The sequence below is a fragment of the Dermacentor silvarum genome, chromosome 1, assembly GCF_013339745.2.
Source record: "Dermacentor silvarum isolate Dsil-2018 chromosome 1, BIME_Dsil_1.4, whole genome shotgun sequence".
Lineage (NCBI taxonomy): Eukaryota > Metazoa > Arthropoda > Arachnida > Ixodida > Ixodidae > Dermacentor > Dermacentor silvarum.
The window spans coordinates 383,134,384-383,160,680 of NC_051154.1; the positions used below are offsets into that span (position 1 = coordinate 383,134,384).

The following is a 26,297-nucleotide window of genomic DNA, read 5'->3' on the forward strand; positions in this document are numbered from 1 at the left end:
GTAAGCGTCTCTCACGTAAACAACACTCTCAATGAAGTGTTCTCGCACCGGTATTACAACCAAGTCTGCATGTTCAAATTGCATGCGAGTTTTCCACATAGCGTGGAGGCCCAGGACCATAATGAGGTCGTACGGTACTTGCTCTGAGGTATCTATTGGCAAAAAGCGTATCCCATACGGGTCCAGGGGTAACTGCTTCTTCAGCGTTCTCTGCAGAACGTCCCAGTGAAAGATAGGGTCCCAGCAATCTAGGAAAACATGTTCTATTGTTTCTGGTTTTTTACATAGAAAGCAGTCGGTGTTCCAGGGGATGAAAATACCCTTGCTATGAAGCCAGGTCTTAACGGGAAGTGTGTTTGTATGTAATTTGAAAAAGAAAGACTTAGTTGATGGCCGTACTGGCATTTTCTTGACTCTTTTTAAAACGTCCTGTCCGGGGCCTCCACGGTGTGGCGAACGGTACAAAGGTACAGGTAGCATCGTGTCCACAAGATCTCTGTACAATTTTTTCTTTGTAACGGTGGACAGATACTGCTGTGAGAAACGCACATTTAACATCCTATATGACATCACCACTTCACGCAGGTATCCTTTCACAGTTCCCGGCATGTTCTGAGCCGACGAAACAACGAATCCCGGAAGAAGTCTGCCCAGCCGTACTTGTACTATTGTTCGAAGAAAGAGATCATTTTGATCCCGCAGAAACACAAAGCGTGACACAATTTGTCTCAAAAACAAGTGAACCAGACCAAGCCCACCTTTCTTGACCGGAAGAAACAAGTTTGTTCGACTCGTCCTCTCCCAGGTAGAGGCCCAAATGAAAGTAGCGAAAATGCGGTGAATTTTTTGTACGCTTACCCGCGCTGCACACAACACATTCATAACATACCATATCTTAGAAACTAAAAAGAGATTTCAAACAGTGGCTCTAGAAAACATTGACAATTGCTTTCCTCTCCAACCGTCAGCCCTTTCCTTTGCTCTCGAAGCTTGGTCGAGCCAGTACGGTTCGGCCTCACGGTAACTTCCGAGAGGCACCCCCAGGTACTGTGTAGGCAACTTTGACCAATTCAATCGAGAAAAGGTCTCCGGCGTGTCTTCCCAACTCCCATGCCAGAAGCCATAACTTTTATCCCAATTTATCTGGGCTCCAGCTGAATCGCAAAATTTTTCGACTACAGTAGTTGCCTCTTTAATGCTGGCTTTATTTGTACAGAGAATCGCGATGTCGTCTGCATACGCCAATATTTTAACGTGTGCTGCCTGTAGTCGATAGCCTGCTATGCGGTCGTTGTTTTTAATGGCCAAACAGAGTGGCTCGAGATAAGCAGCAAACAGAAGGGGCGAAAGCGGGCATCCTTGACGCACCGACGAGAGCACACGAAAGCTATCGGTGAGCTCCCCATTAACAATGATTCGCGTTGAGCAGTCTTTGTACGCCATCGTTACGCCTTCCGTTATGACACTGCCAACGTTCGTATGTTCGAGTATGCATAGTAGAGCCTTCTGCGAGACGAGGTCGAAGGCTTTCGCCAAATCTATCTGCATCATCGCGACGTAATCGCCAATCGCGTCGCAACACTCTAGCACACTTCGAACCACGTGTACATTTGTTGTAATACTGCGGCCTTTAATGCCACAAGTCTGGTGAGGCCCTACCAATGTTTTGATGACACTTTGCAGTCGTTTCGCTAAAACTTTCGTGAATATTTTATAGTCAACGTTGGCTAGAGTTATCGGGCGATATGAGCCTGGCACCAAACGTTTCTTTTCGTCATCACTCTTCGGGATTAGCACGATATGCGAGGTTGTGAAAGACAAGGGCAATCTTTTTCGGTCATACGCTTCGCTGATAACTAGATGGAGGACATGAGCCAGCGCTGACTTAAACGTTTTATAGAAAGTAGCCCCTAAGCCATCAGGCCCAGGTGCTTTACCGGGCGCCAACTCGTCTATTGCGCACTCTATCTCACTCAGGGTAATAGGATGTTCTAGCCGTGCCTTAACTTCTTCATCGAGCTTTGGCATCAATGAAAGGAATTCCGTCTGGTAGCCATCTTTAGGTTCGCGTGGTTGACCTAAGAAGGCTTTGAAGTGATCGACGATCCCTTGTTTGATGTCGTTTTTGTCGGACGTGATGTCATTGCCTTTAGCTAGCTGACGGATTTCCTTCCGACATGCGTACCTTTTCTCTTCTGAGAGAGCTCGTTTTGTTGGCGCTTCTCCCGCCCACAGCTTCTCAGACCTTGATCGCACAACGGCGGCTTTGTATTTCTCAGAGTCTATCCTTTCGAGTTCGGCTTTCACTTCCTTTATTTCGTTAACATACACACCAGGCTGGACACTTTCCATGCTGATGAAAAATTGCAGTTGCTGGCGAAGGTTCGTTTCTGCCTGTTTCAGGTTATGCCGAAGAACACTGCTTCTTTCAATAGCCATTATTTTTACTTTCTGTTTAAATTCTTCCCATTTAATGGCGAAGCTTGCTAATTCGACTGAAATCAGGCTTTCTAGTTCCTTCGCAACAGCATCAACGAAAGCATCGTCATCCAGCAACTGCGCGTTCAATTTCCAGAGGTCCCAGTTAAAGGTGTGTTTGATCTGTCTTTTCCCAAAGGTGGCAGTTACTAAGCAGTGATCGCTATATGCAATGGGTTGCACATCATATTCACTACACAAGGGCACCAATTCGGCTGACACATATAATCTATCTAGCCGAGCGTGGCTATCACGCTGGAAGTGAGTAAACTGCGGGTGAGTACCACTGGCAAAGACACTACCGATATCTTCCAAGTCGTAATCGTGCACCACTGCATTTAGCAATTCAGCACTCCTATCGCGTACGTGTGAAAATTTTGCGCGGTCGTCAGCAGTGCATACACAGTTAAAATCGCCCAGCAGTATTACCACCTTGTCACAGTTTACGTACTCTTCAAGACGCTCAAAGAAGGATCACCGGTCTGTTTGAATATTCGGTGCGTAGACACAAATGACACGGAAATCCTTATCGCAAAAACAAAAATCAGCCACTAAAAGGCGCCCACTTTCACACGAAAACACTGACTGCACACAAATGCCAAAGTTTCTTCGAATGAATACAGCGCAACCACCTGATCCACCAACAGCGTGAGAAACACACACGTCAAAGTGCGCACGAAAATTGGACACCATTCTGTCGGTTAGTTCTTGGCTCTCTATTTTCGTTTCTTGGATTCCCACAAGATGCAAGTCATTATCTAAGAGTAGCCGGCTTAGCTGACATTGCCGCCTTCTTGCGCTGAGCCCTCGTACATTTAACGTGGCTACACGTAGGGCTCCTTCGATATTAGCTGCCATGACTACACGGTAGAATGGTGCCCATCACAGTTACGCAGGGACGAGTGTTGATAATGACGCGCCGATAACCGCGTCGAATGCCACAAAAGGGAACACAACCCGACCTCTCGAAAACAACACTCACATGCAACTCGGGCCCTCGTTCCTGACACATATCCAAGAGAATAGCGCTCAGGGTGACGGCCATTGCACTCACGAACCCCCCAACCCGCCTCAAGCAAAACACAGTACAGAACTACGGAGGCGGTTTACCCGCCTGCCGTGGATCGGCCGTAATGTTCGGCCGCAGCTTCAAGGTAGGTCTCCTCATACCTGGCGTTTTGGGCGGTGGCTCGTCTCCGCCGCTGCTGTCCTGCGTCGTAGCCAGGCTATTGGTCTGGTCGCGCGGGCGTTTCCCCGCCTGCAAGTTAGCGAGCCCGGTATGGGTGTCCATGTCTTCCTGTTCAGGGGCGGTGGAGGCTGCTCCCGGATCAGGTGGGCTCTCTTCCTCACGGTTCGGCATGGCTGCAGTGCCCTCTGCTTTCTCTTGCTGTTCAGAGGCGGCGGCCTCGTCGACGTGTTGCCTTTGTTCTTGAAGTCGTACCTCCGACTCTGCCACCTCGCCAGCCGCTTCCTTAGCCGTGGACGATGTGTCTTCCATGTCCGCCTCGTCCATGAGCAGGGCGGAGTGGTCGTCGTTGCTCACGGGTCCGGTCACGCTAGCGTACGTCCGCTCACACTGACTCTCTTCGTGACCGAAGCGTCGGCACGCACCACACCGCGGAATGCGGCAGTCGCGACGAATATGGCCCGTTCCGCGGCAGCGCAGGCAGAGAGGGGCCCTGCCCGGCACAACCACGAGAGCCAGCTCTCCGGCGACGCTCACCTGATGTGGCAGGTCGTCCAGCATTACGCCCGGTTTCAACTTCAGCGTAACCAGTCTTGTAGTGGAGCTCTTATCAGCCACGCCATGAACACGCCACCGGTCGCGGGCGACGTCCGTGACCTTTCCAAACGGCGCGAAGGCAAGACGCACGTCCTCGTCGGGAACGGTGTGCAGCAGCCAATGCACTTTCAAGCGCACATCCTGGTTGGCGGGGTCAATGACGAGGCATCGGCCCTTTTTGACCTGCAGCTCACCAACGCTGACTATTTTCTTCACGGCTTCGTCGTCCTTGAAGGTCACGGCCCAAACGTGGCTCATACGGTAGGCCCCGAGAGCCACCACTTCCGGCAGGAGCGATAACGGGGCGAGCGCATCGCGGAAATCTTCCACCCGGTATGGGCGGGCCCTGATGTCACAATGTAAAAAAACTGTGTTCACAACAAAACGCCCTGTTGGCAAACTCGGCAAAACAACTTGATACCCGTCAGCAGCAAAATTCCTGTTACCGCGGCCGCTCTGGGCCGCTGAAGCCGCTCCTACGGAGCCCGTCATCTTACGTCCGTCACGCTCGGTGGCCGGAAGCAGAATCCAACTGAGCTATCGACGGAGGTGATGAGGTACACCTTGCGATCGCATTTAGTGCATTCATTTATCGCAGGCATGAGGGAGATGAAGCCTGATGTTACGTAAAAAATGTGTCGTTTTGAATAGCCGCCCCCCCCCCCCAAAAAAAAGGAGCAGGAAGTTATCAACAGTGCTGGTGAGAAAAGGTAAGCCATGCCTAGGAATAAAAAGTCCGTCGAGCCGGATTCGAACCAGCGACCTATGGATAACTGTTTCTCCAATACCACTCCTACAGTCCACCGCTCTACCAACTGAGCTATCGACGGATGTGATGGGGGTACACCTTGTGATCGCATTTAGCGCATTCATTTATCGCAGGCATGAGGGAGATCATGCCTTATGTTACGTAAAAAATGTGTCGTTTTCAATAGCCGCCCCCCCCCCAAAAAAAGGAGCAGGAAGTTATCAACAGTGCTGGTGAGAAAAGGTAAGCCATGCCTAGGAATAAAAAGTCCATCGAGCCGGATTCGAACCAGCGACCTATGCATAACTGTTTCTCCAATAGCACTCCTACAGTCCACCGCTCTACCAACTGAGCTATCGACGGATTTTTTCTTCTTTATTGCCAGTTTGCAACACATTTACAGATATCAAGAAAAACAATGTAAAGAAATTTAAAAGCGCCTGCCACACTTAGGCTGACGCTAGGTAGTTAAAAGCACTTGATAGCTGCCAGTTCATCTAATACTGAAATCCATTCATTGTCGTCGTTTCTTGCCTTGTACGCCTCTCGCATTAGGACCATGCTCTCTATAAAGTTTTCCTTTGCAGACTGGATTTTAATATGCTCATGACGTACCGCCATTCGTGTCTTGCATAGACTATGAAGACACAATAACATGAACATATCATGAGTCACTCCATTATCATTAGATGTACGGAGAAAGCGGATTCCATACGGCGTCACCGGTAGTTCCTTCTTTAATGTACGTTTAAGAACGTCCCACAAGAACACTGCATCGGAGCAGTCCAGAAAAATGTGTTCTATTGTTTCTGGTTTTCTGCATCTTAAACAGTTTACTGACCATGCTACAAACAGTCCTTTCTCTTCGAGCCATGGCTTAACCGGTAACGTTTCACTGTGAAGTTGAAAGAAAAAGGACTTGGCTGACGAGCGCACGGGCATCCGCTTTACCCTTTTTAACACATTTGCTCCACTTTCTATACAAAATTTGGTCCTATAAATTGGTAGAGGCAGACATATCTCAACAACATCTTTGTATAGCTTTTTGCGCTTAACACTACTCAAATACTCTAAAGAAAAACGCGCGCACAAAAATTGGTAAGCTCATACAACTTCACGCAGAAAGCCCTTGATAATATTTGTCCTCGCTAGTTGAGTTGACACAATATAATTTGGTAAAACCTCACTCAGACGTTCTTGAAACACAGTTAACAGAAAAACATTTTTTTTTGATCGCGCAAAAACAGAAATCGCGAAACCACTTGCCTCAAGAACAAGTGAGCTAGACCAAGGCCACCTCGCTTAACTGAGGTGAACAAATTGGTACGGCTCGTACGCTCCCACACAGATCCCCAGATAAAGACGGCAAATTCCCGGTGCATTTTTTGTATGCTCGTTCTAGATGCGCAGAGGGCCTGTAGCACGAACCAAATCTTAGCGACAAGATAGAGGTTGCATACTGTTGCTCTCGTGAACATGGAAAGGTCCCTTCCACCAAACTTTTTTGTTTTTTCCTTCACTTCTGCGCATTGCTCTTTCCAGTAGTCTTTCGTGTCCCTGAAATGCTGTAGCGGTACACCGAGGTACCTCATAGGCGAAACACGTCCAGTGTACACTTTCTATTTAAGTGGGAATATTCCGTCTTCCCAAGCCCCGTGCAATAGTCCAACTGATTTTCCCCAATTAATAACACTCCCTGACATTTTACAGAAATTTCTTCCCACGTCGACCGCTTTAGTGACGCTGTCTTTATCGCTACAAAACACTGCTACATCATCTGCGTATGCTAGTAGCTTTATTTCACTTGAACCTACCCTATAACCTACGATATCGCTACACGAAAGCACCTTTAAACATAAAGGCTCCAAGTATAATGCAGAAAGCAACGGCGACAAACAACATCCCAGTCTCACAGAAGATTTGAGTTGTATACTTTCCGCTAACGTCTTATTATTATAATCTTAGAAACTATTCGATCATAGCACATTTTAACACCTTCTGTCAACACAGATTCAACATTCACATTTTCAAGTAGAAGAAAAAGGATTTCATGCGCCACCCTATCGAAGGCCTTTTCCAAATCTAACTGTAGTATTGCGACCTTCTCTGAAAAGGCATCGCAACACTCGAGGACCGTTCGTGCCACGTGAATGTTAGTCATAATAGACCGTCCTTTTATTCCACACGTCTGATGTGATCCTACTAACTTCTGTATGACCGACTGTAGTCGCCTCCCGAGAACTTTTGTGTATATCTTGTAGTCCGTATTTGTAAGGCTAATAGGGCGATATGCCCGCACCGAAAGTAAAGTTTGAGGGTCGTCGCTCTTCGGTATTAATACTACATGACTCTCATGAAAGGACGGTGGTAGTACTTGCTTCTCATATGCCTCATTAATTACCTCATGTAAAATTATTGCCATATGCTTTTTAAAAGCCTTATAAAACGCTGCGCCTAATCCGTCAGGGCCTTGCGATTTATCTACCGCTAACTCATTTATGGCGTGTTCTATTTCAGCGACAGTAATTGGCTGCTCGAGATTCAGCCTTACATCGTCATCCAACTTTGGAAGAAGCTTCAAAAACTCATTCTCGAATCCTTCCGCAAGCTCTCGTTCAGTGCCTAACAACTCGCTGTAATGCTCATGAAAAGCCCGCTGGATGTATTCGTTCTCTCGGGCTATTTCATTTCGATATGTGATGGCTCTTATCTCATTTCGTGAGGCGTAGCTCTTTTCGTCCGAAAGCGCTCTTTTTGTCGGATTTTCACCGCACCATAATCTTTCTGCGCGCGCACGTATAACCGCACCTCGATACTTTTCTTGATCAACACTTTCTAACTGAACTTTTACTTCTTTTATTCCCTTCGCAAAGATACCTGGGCAAGAACTTTCCAAAGTTAGGTAGAAGTCAAGTTGGCATTATAACTCTTTTTCTTTTCTTTTTTCCTCCCGGCGTAATGTGCATGATCTTTCCATTGCCATTAACATCGTTTCCTGCTTGAAATACTCCCATGCTTCCGCAATACTTTTACAGTCCTTCTCTAAAAGGTTCTGAATGTTATGGTTAACTTTCTTAACGAAAAGTTCGTCATCTAGCAGTTTGGAATTTAACTTCCACAACGCCCAGTTAATTTTGGTTTTCTAGGTCCCAACGCCAACATAACTAAACAGTGGTCGCTGAAACACACAGATTTGACCTCATGCTACTACACATTGTAATCAAGTCAGCTGTCATGTATATCCTATCCAACCGTGCGTGGCTGGCTCCTTGAAAATGCGTGTACTTAGTAGTCGCGCCATATTCCATCACGTATCCCACATCTACCAAATTGCCTTCGCTTATACTCGTGGCTAAAAATTGCGCGCTGGCGTCGCGAACCGTAGGGCTTAGCACTCGGTCCTCAGCATAGCAAACACAGTTGAAGTCTCCCATCAATAAAATGTTGCTTTGACAATTAAATTGACTTTTAAGGTCTTCAAAGAACACCTTGCGCTCGCATTCTTTCTTAGGTGCGTAAACACATATCGCTCGCCACTTCACCACTCCATTCACAAAGTCGCACACTATTTGACGGCCATTAACATCACACACAACATTTTCAATAACTACGTTCAGTGCACTCCGAATAAAAAGGGCGCACCCACAGCTTTACCAACAGAACGTGATACACACACATAATACCGTGGCCGAAACGCATCTACCATACGGTCCGTTCCTTCTTCACTTTCGACTTTAGTTTCCTGCACGGCGATAATATCAAGATCAGTTTGCATAAACAGTCTGCTTAGCTGGTACTGTTTTCGTTTATACCCAAGGCCCCTTACATTAATACTACCCACTCGTATCATGATATCTGTGGGATTCATTATGCCATGAAGAAAAAAAAGACCGACGACAATCTTTGCACACAACTACCTGCACACTCACGTTTCACTGCGCAGCGAAAACCATCCTCTGGGCTGCCGTCGTTGGGTGCCATTTCTATGGATTTCCATCGTGAAAATTGCGCCTTGTTGCAATCGCCCATTGCCACACCGCCCCAAGCAAGCCCCGCCATCCCCCTCCCTCCCCCCACCCACTCCGGCAAAAAAGAAGAGTAACACTAGTACACACATTATCACACTATGTCGGCGCCGACGCCGACGGTTTCCTCTCGGGTGGCAGGTTCGGTGCCGGCTTCAAAGTCGGTCGACGGACATTGGTGGTGTTCAAGGGTGGCTCGCTTTGAGCCACCTGGCTTTGAGCCCCTGGTTCGCCGTCATTGCTTTCCTCAAGGGACCTCTTCGCTGCCGCACCGCTGGTGTCCATGGGGGTTGCCTTGTCTGTTGGTGTCCTCACTTTTTTATTACTGCAGTCCTTTGTGGTGACCTTAGTCGATGCGTCCTTGGCCGCCGTTTCCGCGGCTGGCTCTGCTCCTTGTACTTTATCTTCCTTTACGTCTTTGACGATTTTGGGAGATTCGTCAGGCGTAACGACGTCTTTCACCTTTGAGTTTTGCGTACCGCTGAGACCGCCAGCCGCTTCCTCAGCATCGGCGGCATCCATGATGTGCTCTTCAATGACGTCGTCGATATTCGCAGGGCCTGCGATGTTCGCATACGTCCGCACACACTAGCTCTCATCGTGCCCAAAGCGCCGGCAAAGGGCACAACGGGGTACGCGGCACTCCCGCCTTATATGTCCTGTGCGGCTGCACCTCAGGCACAACGGAGCCCTTCTAGGGGCCACGAGAAGTGCCATCATTCCGGCCACTCGAAACTGATGGGGCAGATCGTCGATGGTCACGCTCGCCTTGAGCTTCAAGGTTACGGTGCGCGTTGTCGACCCTTTGTCCGTGATGTCTTGCACCCGCCAGCGTTGTCTCGCCACGTCAGTGACTTTTCCATAAGGGGCGAGAGCCGCACGGACGTCTTCGTCCGGGACGTGGTGAAGAAGCCAGAACACCTTCACGCGTACCTCCTGACTTGCAGGGTCCAGCACTAGGCACCTTCTTTCTTTCACCATAATTTCGCCGAACGCCAACATTTACTTCGTCGCCTCCAAACTCCTGAAGGTAACCGCCCATACGTGGTTCATCTGGAACGCCCCCAAGCTGACAACCTCGGGCAGCAGTCCCAGACGAGCCAGCGTGTCCCTGAAATCTTCGGCGCGTAAAGGCCTAGCGGTCACATCCCCGTGAAGGAAAACAGTATTTAAAACGCAGGGTCCTGTCGGCAATTGCGGCAAAACAACTTGGTATTCCTTGTCTTCATCGGCAATAATCCTGTTTCCGCGGCTAGGCTGAGCCGCAAACACCGCTCCACCGGAGCAAGACATTCCGCGTCCGCACCGAACGGTAGCCGGAAGTAGAATCCTGAGCTATCGACGGAGGTGATGGGGTACACCTTGCGATCGCATTTAGTGCATTCATTTATCGCAGGCATGAGGGAGATCAAGCCTGATGTTACGTAAAAAATGTGTCGTTTTCAATAGCCGCCCCCCCCCCAAAAAAAGGAGTAGGAAGTTATCAACAGTGCTGGTGAGAAAAAGTAAGCCATGACTGGAAATAAAAAGTCCGTCGAGCCGGATTCGAACCAGCGACCTATGGATAACTGTTTCTCCAATAGCACTCCTACAGTCCACCGCTCTACCAACTGAGCTATCGACTTTTTTTTTTCTTTCTTGTCGTCTTCGACGTACAAACTCCAGGGTTACAAAGGATAAAACGTGCCAGCCACACTTTGGCTAGCACAGCACTAAAATCTTTTCAGTGACACGAGTTCATCCAGTACAGACATCCATTGTGGTGGATGAGACAGTACTTTGTACGCGTCTCTCACGTAAACAACACTCTCAATGAAGTGTTCTCGCACCGGTATCACAATGATGTCTGCATGTTCAAATTGCACGCGAGTTTTCCACATCGCGTGGAGGCCCAGGACCATAATGAGGTCATACGGTATTTCCTCTGAGGTATCTATTGGCAAGAAGCGTATTCCATACGGGTCCAGAGGTAACTGTTTCTTCAGCGTTCTCTGCAGAACGTCCCAGTGAAAGATCGGGTCCCAGCAATCTAGGAAACATATATGTTCTATTATTTCTGGTTTTTTACATAAAAAGCAGTCGGTTGTCCAGGGGATGAAAATACCCTTGCTATGAAGCGTGGTCTTAACGGGAAGTGTGTTTGTATGTAATTTGAAAAAGAAAGAGTTAGTTGATGGCCGTACTGGCATTTTCTTGCCTCTTTCTAGAACGTCCTGTCCGGGGCCTCCACGGTGTGGCGAACGGTACAAAGGTACAGGCAGCATCGTGTCCACAAGATCTCTGTACAATTTTTTTTGTAACGGTGGACAGATACTGCTGCGAAAAACGCACATTCAACATCCTATACGCCAGCACCACTTCACGCAGGTACCCAGTCACGGTTCCCGGCATGTTCTGAGCCGACGAAACAACAAATCCCGGAAGAAGTCTACTCAGCCGTACTTGAATTAGTGTTCGAAGAAAGAGATCATTTTGATCCCGCATAAACACAAAGCGTGACACAATTTGTCTCAAAAACAAGTGAACCAGACCAAGCCCACCTTTCTTGATCAGGAAAAACATATTTGTTCGACTCGTCCTCTCCCAGGTAGAGGCCCAAATGAAAGTGGCGAAAATGCGGTGAATTTTTTGTACACTTACCCGCGCAGCACACAACACATTCATAACATACCATATCTTGGAAACTAAAAAAAAGGTTGCAAACGGTGGCTCTAGAAAACATTGACAATTGCTTGCCTCTCCAACCGTCAGCCTTTTCCTTTGCTCTCGAAACTTGGTCGATCCAGTACGGTTCGGGCTCACGGTAGCTTCCGAGAGGCACCCCCAGGTACTGTGTAGGTAACCATGACCAATTCAATCGAGAAAAGGTCTCCGCTGTGTCTTCCCAACTCCCATGCCAGAAGCCATGACTTTTATCCCAGTTTATCTGGGCTCCAGTTGAATCGCAAAACTTTTCGACTACAGCAGTTGCCTCTTTAATGCTCGCTTTATCTGAGCAGAAAATCGCGATGTCGTCTGCATACGCCAATATTTTAACATGTGCCGCCTGTAGTCGATAGCCTGCTATGGGTTCGTTGTTATTAATGGCCAAACAGAGTGGCTCGAGATAAGCAGCAAAAAGAAGGGGCGAAAGCGGGCATCCTTGACGCACCGACGAGAGCGCACGAAAGGTACCGGTGAGCTCCCCATTAACAATAATTCGCGTTGAGCAGTCTTTGCAAGCCATCGTGACACCTTGCGTTATCACACTGCCAACATTTGTATGTTCAAGTATGCATAGCCGAGCCTTGTGCGAGACGAAGTCAAACGCTTTTGCCAAATCGATCTGCATCATCGCGACGTAATCGCCAATCGCATCGCAACACTCTAGCACACTTCGAGCCACGTGTACATTTGTTGTAATACTGCGGCCTTTAACGCCACAAGTCTGGTGCGGCCCTACCAATGTTTTGATGACACTTTGCAGTCGTTTTGCTAAAACTTTCGTGAATATTTTACAGTGAACGTTGGCTAGAGTTATCGGGCGATATGAGCCAGGCAACAAGCGTTTCTTTTCATCATCACTCTTCGGGATTAGTACGATATGCGATGTTGTGACAGACAAGGGCAATCTTTTTCGGTCGTACACTTCACTAATAACTAGTTGGAGGACATGAGCCAGCGCAGACTTAAAAGTTTTATAGATAGTGGCCCCTAAGCCATCAGGCCCAGGTGCTTTACCGGGCGCCAACTCGTCTATTGCGCACTCTATCTCACTCAGGGTAATGGGATGTTCTAGCCGTGTCTTAACTTCTTCATCTAGCCTTGGCATCAATGAAAGGAATTCCGTCTGGTAGCCATCTTTAGGTTCGCGTGGATGACTCAAGAAGGCTTTGAAGTGATCGGCGATCCCTTGCTTGATGTCGTTTTGGTCGGACGTGATATCATTGCCTTTAGCTAGCTGGCGGATTTCCTTCCGACACGCTTACCTTTTGTCGTCTGAGAGGGCTCGTTTTGTTGGCGCTTCTCCCGCCCACAGCTTCTCAGACCTTGATCGCACAACGGCCGCTTTGTACTTCTCAGAGTCTATCCTTTCGAGTTCGGTTTTTACTTCCTTTGCAACTGAGCTATCGACGGAGCTGATGGGCGACACCTTGCGATCCCATTTAGTGCATTCATTTATCACACGCATGAGGCAGATCAAGCCTGATATTACGTAAAAAATGTGTCGTTATCAATAACCCGCCCTCCCCCCCCCAAAAAAAAGAGGAGCAGGAAGTTGTCACCAGCGCTGGTGATCAAAAGTAAGCCATGACCGGAAATAAAAAGTCTGTCGAGCCGGACTCGAACCAGCGACCTATGGATAACCGTTTCTCCAATAGCGCTCCTACAGTCCACCGCTCAACTAACTGAGCTATCGATTTTTTTTTCTTTATTGCCCGTTTTTCAACAACACAAAACGTAGCACACATCACAAATGAGACTTCAAAACAAGGTTACAAGAAAGGTTGTTATCGTAATGCACATAATGCCGTCAGTCACGTGGTGACTGGCGATGTCATTTATAATTCTTTTAGTGTAGCCAAGGGTTCCACGCTGGCAATCCAGGGGGAAACACATTCTTTAGTTTTTTCTACTTATATTAAACGAGCAATGCTCTTTCGAAAGTACAGCCTTTCCGGTCTTCTATCTGGTTCACAGTAGAAGCCAGTCATTCGTGAGCGCCATATACTGTGCAGGCCAGTCAACATAATCAGATCAAAAGGGACTCCTTCGTTGTCTACTGCAAGGTACCTGATGCCGTGCGTATCTAGCGGTAATTCTTTTTTCATTGTCTGCTGCAACACATCCCCCCCCCCCCAAAGAACCATGCTTCCCAAGAGTCATGCTTCCTCCCAGCAGTGAAGAAAAACGTGATCTATGGTTTCCGGTTGTTTGCAAATAAAACAGTGAGAACCCCAGGGCATATAAAATCCACGTTCCTCAAGGAAAGTTCTTACTGGAAGCGTCCCGGTATGCAGTTTGAAAAAGAAAGATTTCACGCTTGGCGCTACTTGCATTCTTTTAACTGTTTTCAGGACGTTCTGACCTTGGCCTGCACTGTATATGGCTCTGTACAAGGTAATCGGCAACACTATGTCACATATGTCTTTATACATTTTTCTCTTTGTAACAGAATACAAATAATCATTAGAAAAACGAACGCATAGAAATCGCACACTTGCTACTACTTCCTTAAGGTAACCTTGTACCAAACCACTCAAGACATGGGTGCTTATAACATAGTCGGGTAACAGTCGCCCTAATCTTGCCCTGCACATAGTTTACAGGAATGGGTCCCTTACCTCGCGAAAAAAGAAAAACCTGTTCACTAACTGTTTGAGAAAGAGATGTGGCAGTCCAAGGCCCCCACATTTTACTCTCCTAAACAAATTTGTGCGACTGCACCTTTCCCAGGTAGATCCCCACACAAAGATCGCAAAAACCCTGTGCAATTTCGGAACACTTACCCTAGTACAATACATAACTTGCATCACATACCACAGTTTCTCCACAAAAAAACGTGTTACACACGGTAGCCCTCGCAAACATGGAGAGATAATTAGCCCTCCAAGCATTCGCGTTTTCACGTTAGAGATCTGCTTGTTGCTGCCAGTAGTCATTATTATTCTTGTAGGACTCAAGTGGAACACCCAGGTACTTCACAGGCATTTTCTGCCACACGACGTTGGCAAAAATGTCCGAGGTCGATGGCCACACTCCGTGTCAAAATCCCACACACTTTCCCCAGTTTACCCGACTTCCTGTAACGTCGCTGAAAATTTTGACAGCTCTAATGGATGCTTCGATGCTTTCGTAATCAATACAACAGACTGCAACATCATCGGTATACGCGAGCAATTTCACCTCTGACGAATGTAAACGAAAGCCGTTAATAACATTATTTTCAAGTACTGACAGACATAACGTTTCAATGTAAATGCAGAACAAAAGTGGACTGATGGGGCAGCCCTGGCGAACGGAACGCTGGATTTTGATGGGGGCCCCCAATGCCTTGTTAATATTTAGTCTGGTAGAGCAATTCCGATACGCCAGAGCTACACCGTCCATGATGATGGACCCGACATTAATGTGTTCCAATATGGCAAACAAAATAACATGCGCTACACAATCAAATGCCTTCTCCCGATCCAACTGGACTACGGCCACACTAGCTTCAAGGGAATCACAACACTCAAGAACGGACCGCATCTTATGAACATTTGTAGCTATAGTGCGACCCTTAATTCCACACGTTTGGTGCGGACCAACTATGTGTTTAATTACTGACTGAAGCCTAGCTGCTAGAACTTTCATTAAAATCTTGTAGTCCACATTTGTGAGTGCTATTGGTCTGTATGATGTTACTTGCTTCAGCTTGTCCTCGTCCTCTGTCTTCGGAATCAGCAACGTGTGGGATTCACTGAACGACTGTGGTAAACTTTACCATCGTACGCTTCGTTAAAAACTGCTACGAGTACTTCTGACAATTCTTTTTTAAACCGCTTGTACCACGCAGCGTAAAGCCCATCAGGGCCAGGCGACTTGCCGGGATTCAAATTGTCAATCGCGTGTTCCACTTAGAAAACAGTTATCGGCGCTTCTAATGTAGCTTTCGTTTCTTCACTCAGTTGAGGCATGCGTGCTAAAAAATTCGTTTTAAAACGTTCCAGGTCTGCCTGCCTAAGCGCGAACAGATTCTCATAGTGCTGAAAGAACACACGTGCTATGCTATCGGTACCTGTAACTTCGTGACCGCCCGCTTCGATCACGTCAATCTGATTGCGTCATGCGTGCGCCTTTTCCAGTCCAATCGCCCTTTTTGCGGGTGTCTCCCCTACAGCAAAGGATTCGGCTCTAGCGCGAACAATCGCGCCACGATAACGTTCCTCGTCATGCAGTTCAAGTTGCTGTTTGATATTCCGTATATCACTTTTGAATGCTCCCGGCTCTTGGCACTCCAGTTCTGTCAACTTCTCCAAAGTTGTTCTTAGTTATTTTTCTTTCTCTTTCCCTTCATAATTTAGTGTGACGGAACGATCAACGGCTTTCATTTTAATCCGCTGTTTAAACTCTTCCCATCGTTCTGCAAGTTTACCGTCTCCGTTCAGAAGAGTTTTTTCGATGCATTCCAACACTGCTGCTACGAAACTTTCATCAGTGGTCAGTTTCGAATTCATTTTCCACAGCTCCCAAGAGAAGCTGCAACCTTTTGTCTTTCTTCCTATATCACATTTAACCAAGCAATGGTCAGTGAAGGAAATGGGACAGACCTTGTAACTGTTGCACATCGGTATTGCTGCAAGCGACACGTAAATGCGATCTAATCGCGCATGGCTGTTCCCTTGAAAGTGCGTGAAACGCACATCTCGCGTCCCTATCATGCAGTCGGCCACGTCTTCTAATTCGCATTCAATAATTATCTCGGCCAAGGTATCCCTACTTTTATAGCTTTTGACCTCTATTTGACCTATCTCGGGCACTCAGAACACAATTAAGATCACCCAATAATACCATATGCTCATCAACAGCCATATACTCCTTTAACTTGACAAAAAATTGCGCCCGTTCTTCTAACGCATTTGGAGCATAAATACACACAACACACCATTCCAGTCCACTGAAAAGAAAATTGCACAAAACTAATCTGCCAGATGGACAAGAAAAGAAGCCTTGCACTGTGAGACCCGGTAACTTCTTAATGAACAGTACACAACCAGCTGACGCCCCAATGGCGTGGCTCACTATTGCGTAATACCGCGACGTAAACCGCTGCACCTAGCTCCGGGTCTCCTCGTCACCATCCACTTTTGTCTCTTGCACTGCTAAAACGTCAAGGTCATGGTCCACCAGTAGCCTACACACTTGGCAAACTGAGCTATCGACGGAGCTGGTGGGATACACCTTCCGATCGCATTTCGTGCATTCATTTATGGCACGCATGAGGCAGATCAAGCCTGACGTTCCGTAGAAAATGTGTCCTTATCAATACCCCCCCCCCCAAAAAAAATGAGGGGAAAGTATACAACAGTGCTGGTAATAAAAAGTAAGCCATGACTAGAAATAAAAAAAATCACGCAAGTTTGCACTCGGTCGCGCAAAGCTTGCGCACAGCGAAGCATGCTGGCTTCTACTGCTAGGTATTAACTTGGTTGCTGCTAGGTCTTCACATGGTTTAACTTAACTACGCATGTAGAAAGTACTCTGGGGCGATCATTTTTGCAGGTACCTTCCCTTTCGCAACATTTCGCCTGACAAGCGCTGGACGCGTCGCGCCTACGAGCGATAGCGCTCCTGGCATGCCACAAACGCAGGCAGTAAAAGTTGGCACAGTGCCAATGCTGTTGCTTAGCGACGCCAATCACGTTGGAGGCTAGCCGCTCTGTATCAATCGGCCAGATTTGCTGTGTCATGAGCTTTGCACGGCCTAGTGCAAGCTTTCGCTTTTCTTTTTCTCCTGGCTGAGCGCGCCGCAGAGAGAAGAGAGGCAGGGTTCGGGAAGGCAGAGAGCTGGCGAGGAGGAGACCGCGTGTCTCCGCCTCCTTCTCCGGGTCCATGGTTACGGCATGGCAGTTGCTTGACGCGCACCGCAAGTTACGGCTGGCTTAAACAGCTGCCCTGTTAAAAGTCTATCGAGCCGTATTTCAACCAGCGACCTATGGATAGTTGTTTCTCCAATAGCACTCCTACAGTCCACCGCTCTACCAACTGAGCTATCGACGGAGCTATTTTTCTTCTTTATTGCCTGGTTTGGACAAATACAAAAGCAAGAACAATCGCTACACAGATGCTAAAAATGCTGACAGACTGTCTGCCAGCACAATGGGGCTAAAAACATTTTATGGCAACAAGTTTGTCTAGGAAGGAATACCAATCAGGTTTCTCGGTTTTCACTTGATAGAGGTCTCTGAGATATTGAATGCTTTCAATGAAGTATTCCCGCGCCGGTCTCGTATTTACATCCTCGTTCAGCACGTCCATCCGCGTCTTGTACACACTATGGAGAACCAATGCCATGAACATATCGTACGGCACACCCCCTACGTTTACGACAGGCAAAAAGCGGATGCCATAGGGTGTAACTGGCAGGTCTTTCTGCAGGGTCCTTTGAAGGATCTCCAGAGAAAAACTGCATCACTGCAGTCCAGGAACATGTGCTCAATTGTCTCTGGTTTTCTGCAGATGTAACAATTTACTGACCCTGCGACATATATACCCTTTTCGTGTAACCAAGGTTTCGTAGAGAGTGTGCCACTATGCAGTTTGAAGAAGAACGTTTTTACAGATGGTCGTACCGGCATGCGTTTCGCTCTCTTTAAGACATCATTTCCTGGTCCGAGGCCATACACAGAGCGGTACAATGGTACAGGCAACATTGTGTCGACAAGATCTTTGTACAACCGTTTTCTTGTGACATCATGTAGATAGTCCAATGAAAAGCGTACTATCAATATATTAAATGCTCCAACAACTTCACGCATGTAGCCCCAAAGTCGAACTTGTCCCCCTGCTTACAATGAAACGATAAAACCGGGCATGTGACTTTGTAGCCAAATTTGCAACATTTCTCGAAGAAAAGAATCGCTCTGATCTCGTAGATACATGAATCTTGCCACGATCTGCCGCAAGAACAAATGCGCAAGCCGGAGCCCTCCACTTCGCACTGAGCGGAACAAGTTCGTGCGACTTGTTCTTTCCCATCCCGAGCCCCAAACAAAAACAGCAAGCACTCGGTGCTGCTTTTGAACAGAAGGACGTGACATTGACAAAGCTTGAAGCACATACCACACTTTCGCAACAAGGAAGAGGTTACAGACAGTTGCACGTGTAAATATAGAAAAATTGTGCCCACCCCATTTTGTTGTCTTAGCATGTAGTCTTTCCGTTTCACCCTTCCAGTATTCCTCATTTTCTCGGTAATGGTGGAGCGGCACGCCGAAATACTGGCCAGCGGTTACCGTCCACTGCACCTTTTCGTACACAGATGGTGTGGTTTCCCAACTTCCGTGCCAAAAACCTAAACTTTTGCTCCAGTTAACACTACTACCGGTATACTCACAAAAGGAAGTTACGTCCTGAAGTGCTTCCGCAACGCTTCGCTTGTCTTCGCAAAACAGAGCAATATCATCGGCGTACGCAAGCACTTTAACTTCCGCATGCATCAATCGAAAGCCATGCACATTTTCATTGTTGAGTATCTTCTGGCAAAAACTTTCTAAATAAATGGAAAATAATAGGCTACTTGCCGGGCATCCTTGTTTGATGCCAGAACTTACAATAATGCTTTCAGTGAGGTGTTTGTTGATAACTACCCTGGTAGAAGAACCCGTATAAGCCATTTTTATGCCTTCAAAAATAACAGAGCCAACGTTCACATATTCAAGAATACGAAAAAGAACATCATGTGTGACACGATCAAACGCTTTTTCTAAATCTATTTGCAGCATTGCTACTTTCCTGTCAAAAACATCGCAACACTCTAGGACACTTCTAGCAACATGAATGTTTGTCGTTAAAGTTCGACCTCTTACGTCACAAGTGTGATGTGGTACAACCAAAACTTTAATAACACTTTGTAGTCGCTTTGCCAATATTTTCATGAAAATTTTATAATCGACGTTTGCTAAGGTAATTGGTCTGTATGATGTGACTGACAACTGTTTCGTTGGGTCGTTCGTCTTTGGAATTAATATAACATACGACCGACAAAAAGATACAGGCAAATGTCTTTCCTTGCATGCTTCGGCAAAAACGTCGTACAAAATTATTGCAACTTGACTCTTGAAAGCTTTGTAGAATGTCGCACTTAATCCATCAGGTCCAGGTGACTTCCCAAGACTCGTCTCATCTATTGCGTGTTCTATTTCTCCTGCAGAGATCGGTGTTTCTAATGATGGTTTTCTGTCATCGTCTACTTTAGCCATGACAGGTAAAAAGCAATTTTCAAATCCTTTTACAACTCGTTTAGTGCATCCTATCAGCTTGCGGAAATGCTCAACGAGTGCTCGTTCAATTTCTGTCTTGTCGCTGGTCACAACATTTTGACACCGTATCGATTTAATTTCATTTTGCATAGCATATCTTTTCTCGTCGGCCAGCGCGCGCTTGGTAGGCATTTCGCCGCACCAGAGTCTTTCAGCGCGTGCCCTTATTATAGCACCTCGATACTTCTCGGCGTCTAAGCGCTCTAACTTTCCTTTCACATCTTTAATATCTTTGCTGCGGAAACCACGCTGTACACACTCTTGACACAATAAAAAGTCTAACTGTCTTTGCAGTTCTTTTTCTTTCTTCTTTTCATCATACCGCTTCTCAGATGCTTTTTCTATTGCCCCAATGATTTTTATCTTTTCCTTAAAACGCTCCCAAAGATGAATGATGCTATCAGATGTATTTTCAAGGACTTCATCTAAATTCCTTTTTGCCGCTTCAACGAACAGTTTATCATCTAGAAGTTTGTCGTTGAACTTCCACAATTCCCAGTAAAATTTTTCCTTCACCTTTGTTCCTATTGTAGACGTGACCAAGCTGTGATGACTGAATGAGACTTGTTTCACAGCGTAGTCACGGCACAGTGGAACTAGCTCGGCTGTTACGTAAGCTCTGTCCAGCCTGGCGTGACTGCTACGTTGGTAATGCGTATACGTCGTGAAATTGGACAAGATGTTACCGATATCTTCTAATTCGTGTTCATTAACTGCATAGTTTAAAACCATAGCACTGTAATCACGTAAAGGCTGCTGTCTCGCCCTATCTTCAGGAGCACATACGCAATTAAAATCCCCAAGGAAAATAATTATTTTGTCACAGGAAAGATACGTAGCAACACTTTCAAAAATATTTTCCGGTCTTTCTAATATTGGGAGCATAAACACAAATCACTCGCCAGCTTGCGTTACAAAATAAATAATCGCAGACGATGAGCCTCCCCGTGTCATAAACATGCACGCTTTGTTCTTGTATGCCTACAGACTTCCTCAAAAGAAGTAGGCATCCACCGGACCTACCCACGGCGTGGGATACGCAGACATTGTAACGAGGGCGGAAAACTGAAACCATGCGATCCGTCTGCTCTTCTGTCTCAACTTTGGTCTCCTGTATAGCGGCAATATCAACATCGCTTTCAAGAAGCAGGCGACTCAGCTGACATTGCCGCCTTCTGGATGCTAATCCTCTCACGTTAAGTGTTGCAACACGTATAGGGTTCTGCAGTTTGTTAGCCATTATTTTACTTTTTGTTAAAAGGAGCCGATGAACCGCATGGCACGAAAACTACTAGCGAGTCAAGTACACATAACAAGAGCGACCCATCACTTACAATTGTCGTTAGAGGATCCACTCGCATGCTGACACTCTCTACCGTCCATGGAATTCAACCGCGCATTTCCATTCTCCGTTGCCACAATGTCACCATGACCGCGCACGTGAATCACTGCACTTCTAGGGCGGCTTCGCCGCCGAGCGCGGATCGTCGAGTATGGACGGCCGCGGCTTGAAAGAGGGTCTGCGGGTCCCCGATAATTTGGAAGGTGGCTCTTCACCACCGACTTTACCGTCTATGGATTTTTCATCGTCGTTGGTCTGGTCTCGCGGTCGCTTTTCTGCCTGGGTGCTAGTGGCGCTATCAGCATCTGCTATGCTTTCCTCTGGCTCGAACCCAGGTGTCGCATCTTCGTTGGGCGTGTGGTGTATGTCCCCCGAAGTGGTTTCCTTGTCGCTTGTTTCTTCTTGCACCGCTACCTGGGAGGCGGAGACGACTTTCGCTTCTGCGTCCTGTTTACTGACCACAGAAGACCCTGGAGCTGCCACAAGTGGGTCAGCTGCGGCTTTAGTTGCATCCTCTGCGTCCGCCTCGTCCATTAGATGCTCAGCTGGATCTTCGCAGGCATCAATACTGGTGACGTTGGCATATGTCGGCGTGCACTCCTTCTCGTCAAGACCGAACTTGCGGCAGACATTGAACCGAGGAACTCGACATTCTCGCCGAATATGGCCCTTGCCAAGGCAGCGAAGGCACTGTGGCGGTCTCCCGGCCACAACGACTAGCGCCTGCTCACCGGCTACACTCACTTCATGAGGCAATTCGTCTCTCTTGACTTCCGCTTTCAGCCTGAGGGTTACAAGCCGCGTTGTCGAACCTTTATCAGTCACGCCATGCACCCGGCAACGTTCCCTGCTGACGTCCGTTACTTGTCCGTACGGTGCAAAACCACGCCTGACGTCTTCGTCCGGTACGTTATGAAGGAGCCAGTGGACTTTCATTCGCGCGTCTTGGTTGGCGGGGTCAATCACGACGCACCTGCAGTCTTTGACCTTCAGCTCGCCCACGTCGCTTACTTTTTTGACAGCCTTCACGTTCTTGAAAGCAACATCCCACACGTGGCTCATCCGATACGCCCCAAGGCAACAACATCGGGGAGCAACATCAGACTGGCCAACGCATCGCGGAAATCTTCCACACGGTAGGGGCGGGCCCGAATGTCGGCGTGCAGAAACACGGTGTTTTCGACAATTTTCCTGTTGGCAAGTTTGGCAGAACCATCTGTAGTCCTTTTCCTGTTCTTCCGTTGCAAAAACCTGTTTCCGCGGCGAGTCATTGCCGCAAAAGCCGCTCCGTTGGAGCCCATGAAAACACGACCGTTCACTTCAGTGGCCGGAAGTGGAATGAGCTATTTCAGCAGAACTAATTTCGAAGCAGTGCCAGGGGCCGGACCGTTCGACTAGTTTCGGTATCTGAAATAAAGCGTCCGCCATTGTTTTGGTAGGAAGCGAAAATTCAGCAACTTTTGCATGTGTGGCCCTACCTTTCCAACCTACGCATGAATAAAGTTAAGTTATGCAATTATGTGTTGAAAAAAATATGTCCTTGGCCATTTTCGTTTTTTTTAACACCCTATATATTTATCCAGACTCGGCCTTCGTTGCGCCGAAGGGCGGCGCTCTCGCTCTTATCTCGTCTGCTGCCATTCCGTTCGTCTGCTCCAGCCCTTTTCGCTGTCCACGTGTGAAACTTTTTAGAATTGCAGGAAAGCGACAATTTTGGTGTTTGTGAGTGCGAACATCTGAAAATGTCGGCGAAACTAGGCACAGGACACAAGGCGTGTTGTGCTGCTCTTTGGTGCCGCAACTCGGGAAGGAACAGCGCAGCCAAATTTTTCCGCTTCCCAGCGGACGAAAGGTAAGCACACTTTTTTTCGGTACGAAGAATCATGTGCTGTGCTTATCAAAACGGCCACAGAGCGAACCGAAACATTTCTGCCCTTACTTTACAGTCATTCTTTTTCCTGGCACTGCGCATTTTCAGTAACGTTGTAAGCATGTAAAGCTACTTGTGGACAGTTTCTGGTGAGCCGGTTGATGCCAGCTGACGCTCAAACGGAAATTTCGCTTTCGATATTGGTTTTTTTTAGCGGTGGACCTGCATTTTTTTTCTTCGCGAAGAAATCTTGCAAAGTATATATATGATCGCCGAACGCGCTTATTCGACGAACTGGCTCGGCTCAGAGCATTCCGACGAGCAGTTCCTTGGGTGACATTACCACATTTGAATGGTTTAAGAAAGAAGCCCCCAAAATAATTACGTACGAGCGACTGCTTACATTCCGTGTCACGAGAAGTTCATGTTACCTGCGCTAAGGGCGAGCTTCGCTTCACTTTTGAACTCGTGACATATTTTCTCGCTTTTTAGCACTCTATATATTAGTGTCGCTTTTATGTGTTGTTTATTGATATTCATGGTGGTACCTGTTTCATTTTCTAGGTGTGACGTATGGCGGAATTACGCCCAAAGAGCAGATCTTGAGGGACTAGCACGGGAGCAAATGTACAACGGCTACCGCCTCTGCTTGGACCACTTCGCTGAAAATGCCTACGCCGACCCTGCCAAAACACGACTCCTGTGGACGGCTGTTCCCACTGCTGCAGTGGAAGTGGGGTCCCCGATCGACGAGGGTAAGAAAACAATTTATTAGCGGTTGCGAATGTGTGCGCATTTGTAGTTCGTTTTCACGCGCCTTATCGCCTTGATACATAATTCACGTTCCATATTTAAGCATGAGTTCAAGGTGTGTCCTTTACATTGGATTTCATGCAACCAGCTTAATGTACAACTGCCTTCCTTCGCTACCTCCTTAACCGAGACCGATTTCTACCCTATCTTCCAGGACCCCTCCCGGGCAGAAGCCACAGAAGCCACGGCTGGTTCGGCTCAAGACCACCCTGCCAGCCAAAAGAGCGTCGTCCAGGTTGTAGGTATGCAAAGGCCGACTTGTTGATTTTGGGCATTAAGGCAGGCGGCGTGCATTCTTGCTTTGTGTAGAACTAGTATGCAAGATACGGCGCAAAAGTGAACAGCCCGGAGCGCTTCTTCTTTCTTTTTCATGTCGTCTGCTACGGCTTCGTGTAAACGTTACGCCGCGAATTTGTTGCGCGTGCTCCAGGGAATTGCGTTCTTTTCGTTTTTACTTAATATTCGATGATCATGCGTGGTAAAGGGTGTTCCAAACTGCTGGTGTAGCTAACGCTGCGAATATTTTCCAGCTTCCTGACGCAGCGAAAGATGCGAATATCTTCTTTTCACAACGACAGAATTCACGCTCGTAAGAAGACGCAGCCCACTTGGCCTTGCTGTAAGCGGCATATCTGTCGCCCGCCGTTGTCGCTTATAGGACATGGCGTTACACTTTGAAACACGAGGTCGCAGAAATAAATTGAGTTTCGATAGGGCCGAAGTTAACGCACGCGCCGATGGTCGAAATATTTCGCAGTCGGTTATTACGGCGTGTCTCACGCACGCATCGTGGTACGTAAAATCGCACAATCAATACGACGAAGCTTAGTCTTGGGTACACGCTGCAACGATCTCCATAATTTTCGTTGTATAGTAGAAATTTACAGGAGCAGGTGTGCGCGTGCCGGCGCAGAGCAGCTTTTAAATTATTTTGACTTAATTACCTCTTGTGGGCTGTGTAGGCAATGGTTAAAGCGAAAGTAAATTAAAAAAAAGAAACTGCAATACTACAATGTTCCTAGCCAGCTAATGAGACTACACCAATGCTAAACATGTTACGTAATTGTACAATAGCAATGCAACTTTGAGCAAGCTTAATGTCTCTTAGAGAAATATTTTTAGTGAAGTCATGCAAAGATACACAATCGAAGCTGACCCGCATAAGTTGGAAGCGCCATTTTGCGAAAAAAGTGCTGAGACTTGTTTAAAACATGTGACCTAAAATGCTGCTCATTTCCCCCTTATTTCCAGAAGATGGAAAAAGAAAAAGGAGCTGGCAATGTTGGGCTCAACGTCCTCGTCACCTGCTCTGCATGATCAGTTTATTATTCACGAACGTGTTACTATGAACCTTCGTTGTGGTGAATTGTACTGTGTACAGCCAATGAACGTGGTGACCCCTGCAGCGATAATCTAAATACGATGAATTGTGTGAAGACTTCTCTTATGTTTGTGTAACCAATACAGATGCCAACATTTGTATTTACTGTACGAATTACACAGCGCTGTGCTATTGTGGTATGTATTGAGTTGTATCGTTTGCAATACGTTGCTAATAAATCAGTGAATACACCACATTTCCGACTACTCAATTTCTTGCTCAAACAAAATTGTCACGCTTCGAGCTTGCTAGCTCGCGTGCATTTTAAACTGAGAAATATTTCCGAACAAATGTTTCGTGGACGTGCTCAACGTCCGAGAAAATTAGCGACCGAAAGCTGTAGAAAACAGTATATGCAGCAGCAACACAATCTAAAAAAGATGCAAGCGGTGCTCTTTTCCGCTTGCGGCTCACAAAGCGGTCGCGCGCTCGTCGAGCGCATAGCAGACGACAAGCAGCTCGGCGTTTCCTCCTCTCTCATCAACAAAAGCATTGCCATAGCAGCATCAGCAATTTTTTTATTGTTTATTGGTTTCACAGCTTGGCCTACCAAACACCAGGGGACAAATTGGCGCTAGTGACGCAAACATCGTTTACCCGGGGGGTATAACAGCTGACCTAGCCCTGGCAGTGCTGCGCAATGCGATTGTTTCAATCCCATGAGAGTTCCCTTGACGTATTCGCTGTATGCGCAACCCTTTTTTTAAACAGAATCGCTCTGTCACTCCCTTTCCGCAAATCACTCTATTAGTGCTTTAACAGTGGCGTTAATGTGGAAATAACCGAAAAGCTTGCAATTCAGTAATAACTTCATTTGTTTTTGTTATTTACAGCTGTCACAAAAAAGAAACCAC

General features: G+C 47.1%; 3 non-coding genes across 3 annotated transcripts; all 3 read right to left on the reverse strand.

Annotated features, from left to right (window-relative positions):
• Window positions 1-4,996: 4,996 nt before the first annotated feature.
• Trnay-gua (transfer RNA tyrosine (anticodon GUA)) lies at window positions 4,997-5,091 on the reverse strand. The gene is made up of 2 exons: window positions 5,055-5,091; window positions 4,997-5,032 (listed from the first exon to the last, which is right to left on the reverse strand). It is a non-coding gene; the product is annotated as a tRNA-Tyr (tRNA).
• A 186-nt stretch (window positions 5,092-5,277) lies between these two features.
• Window positions 5,278-5,372, reverse strand: Trnay-gua (transfer RNA tyrosine (anticodon GUA)). Its single transcript has 2 exons — window positions 5,336-5,372; window positions 5,278-5,313 (listed from the first exon to the last, which is right to left on the reverse strand). It is a non-coding gene; the product is annotated as a tRNA-Tyr (tRNA).
• A 5,192-nt stretch (window positions 5,373-10,564) lies between these two features.
• On the reverse strand, window positions 10,565-10,659 carry Trnay-gua (transfer RNA tyrosine (anticodon GUA)). The gene is made up of 2 exons: window positions 10,623-10,659; window positions 10,565-10,600 (listed from the first exon to the last, which is right to left on the reverse strand). It is a non-coding gene; the product is annotated as a tRNA-Tyr (tRNA).
• Window positions 10,660-26,297: the final 15,638 nt, after the last annotated feature.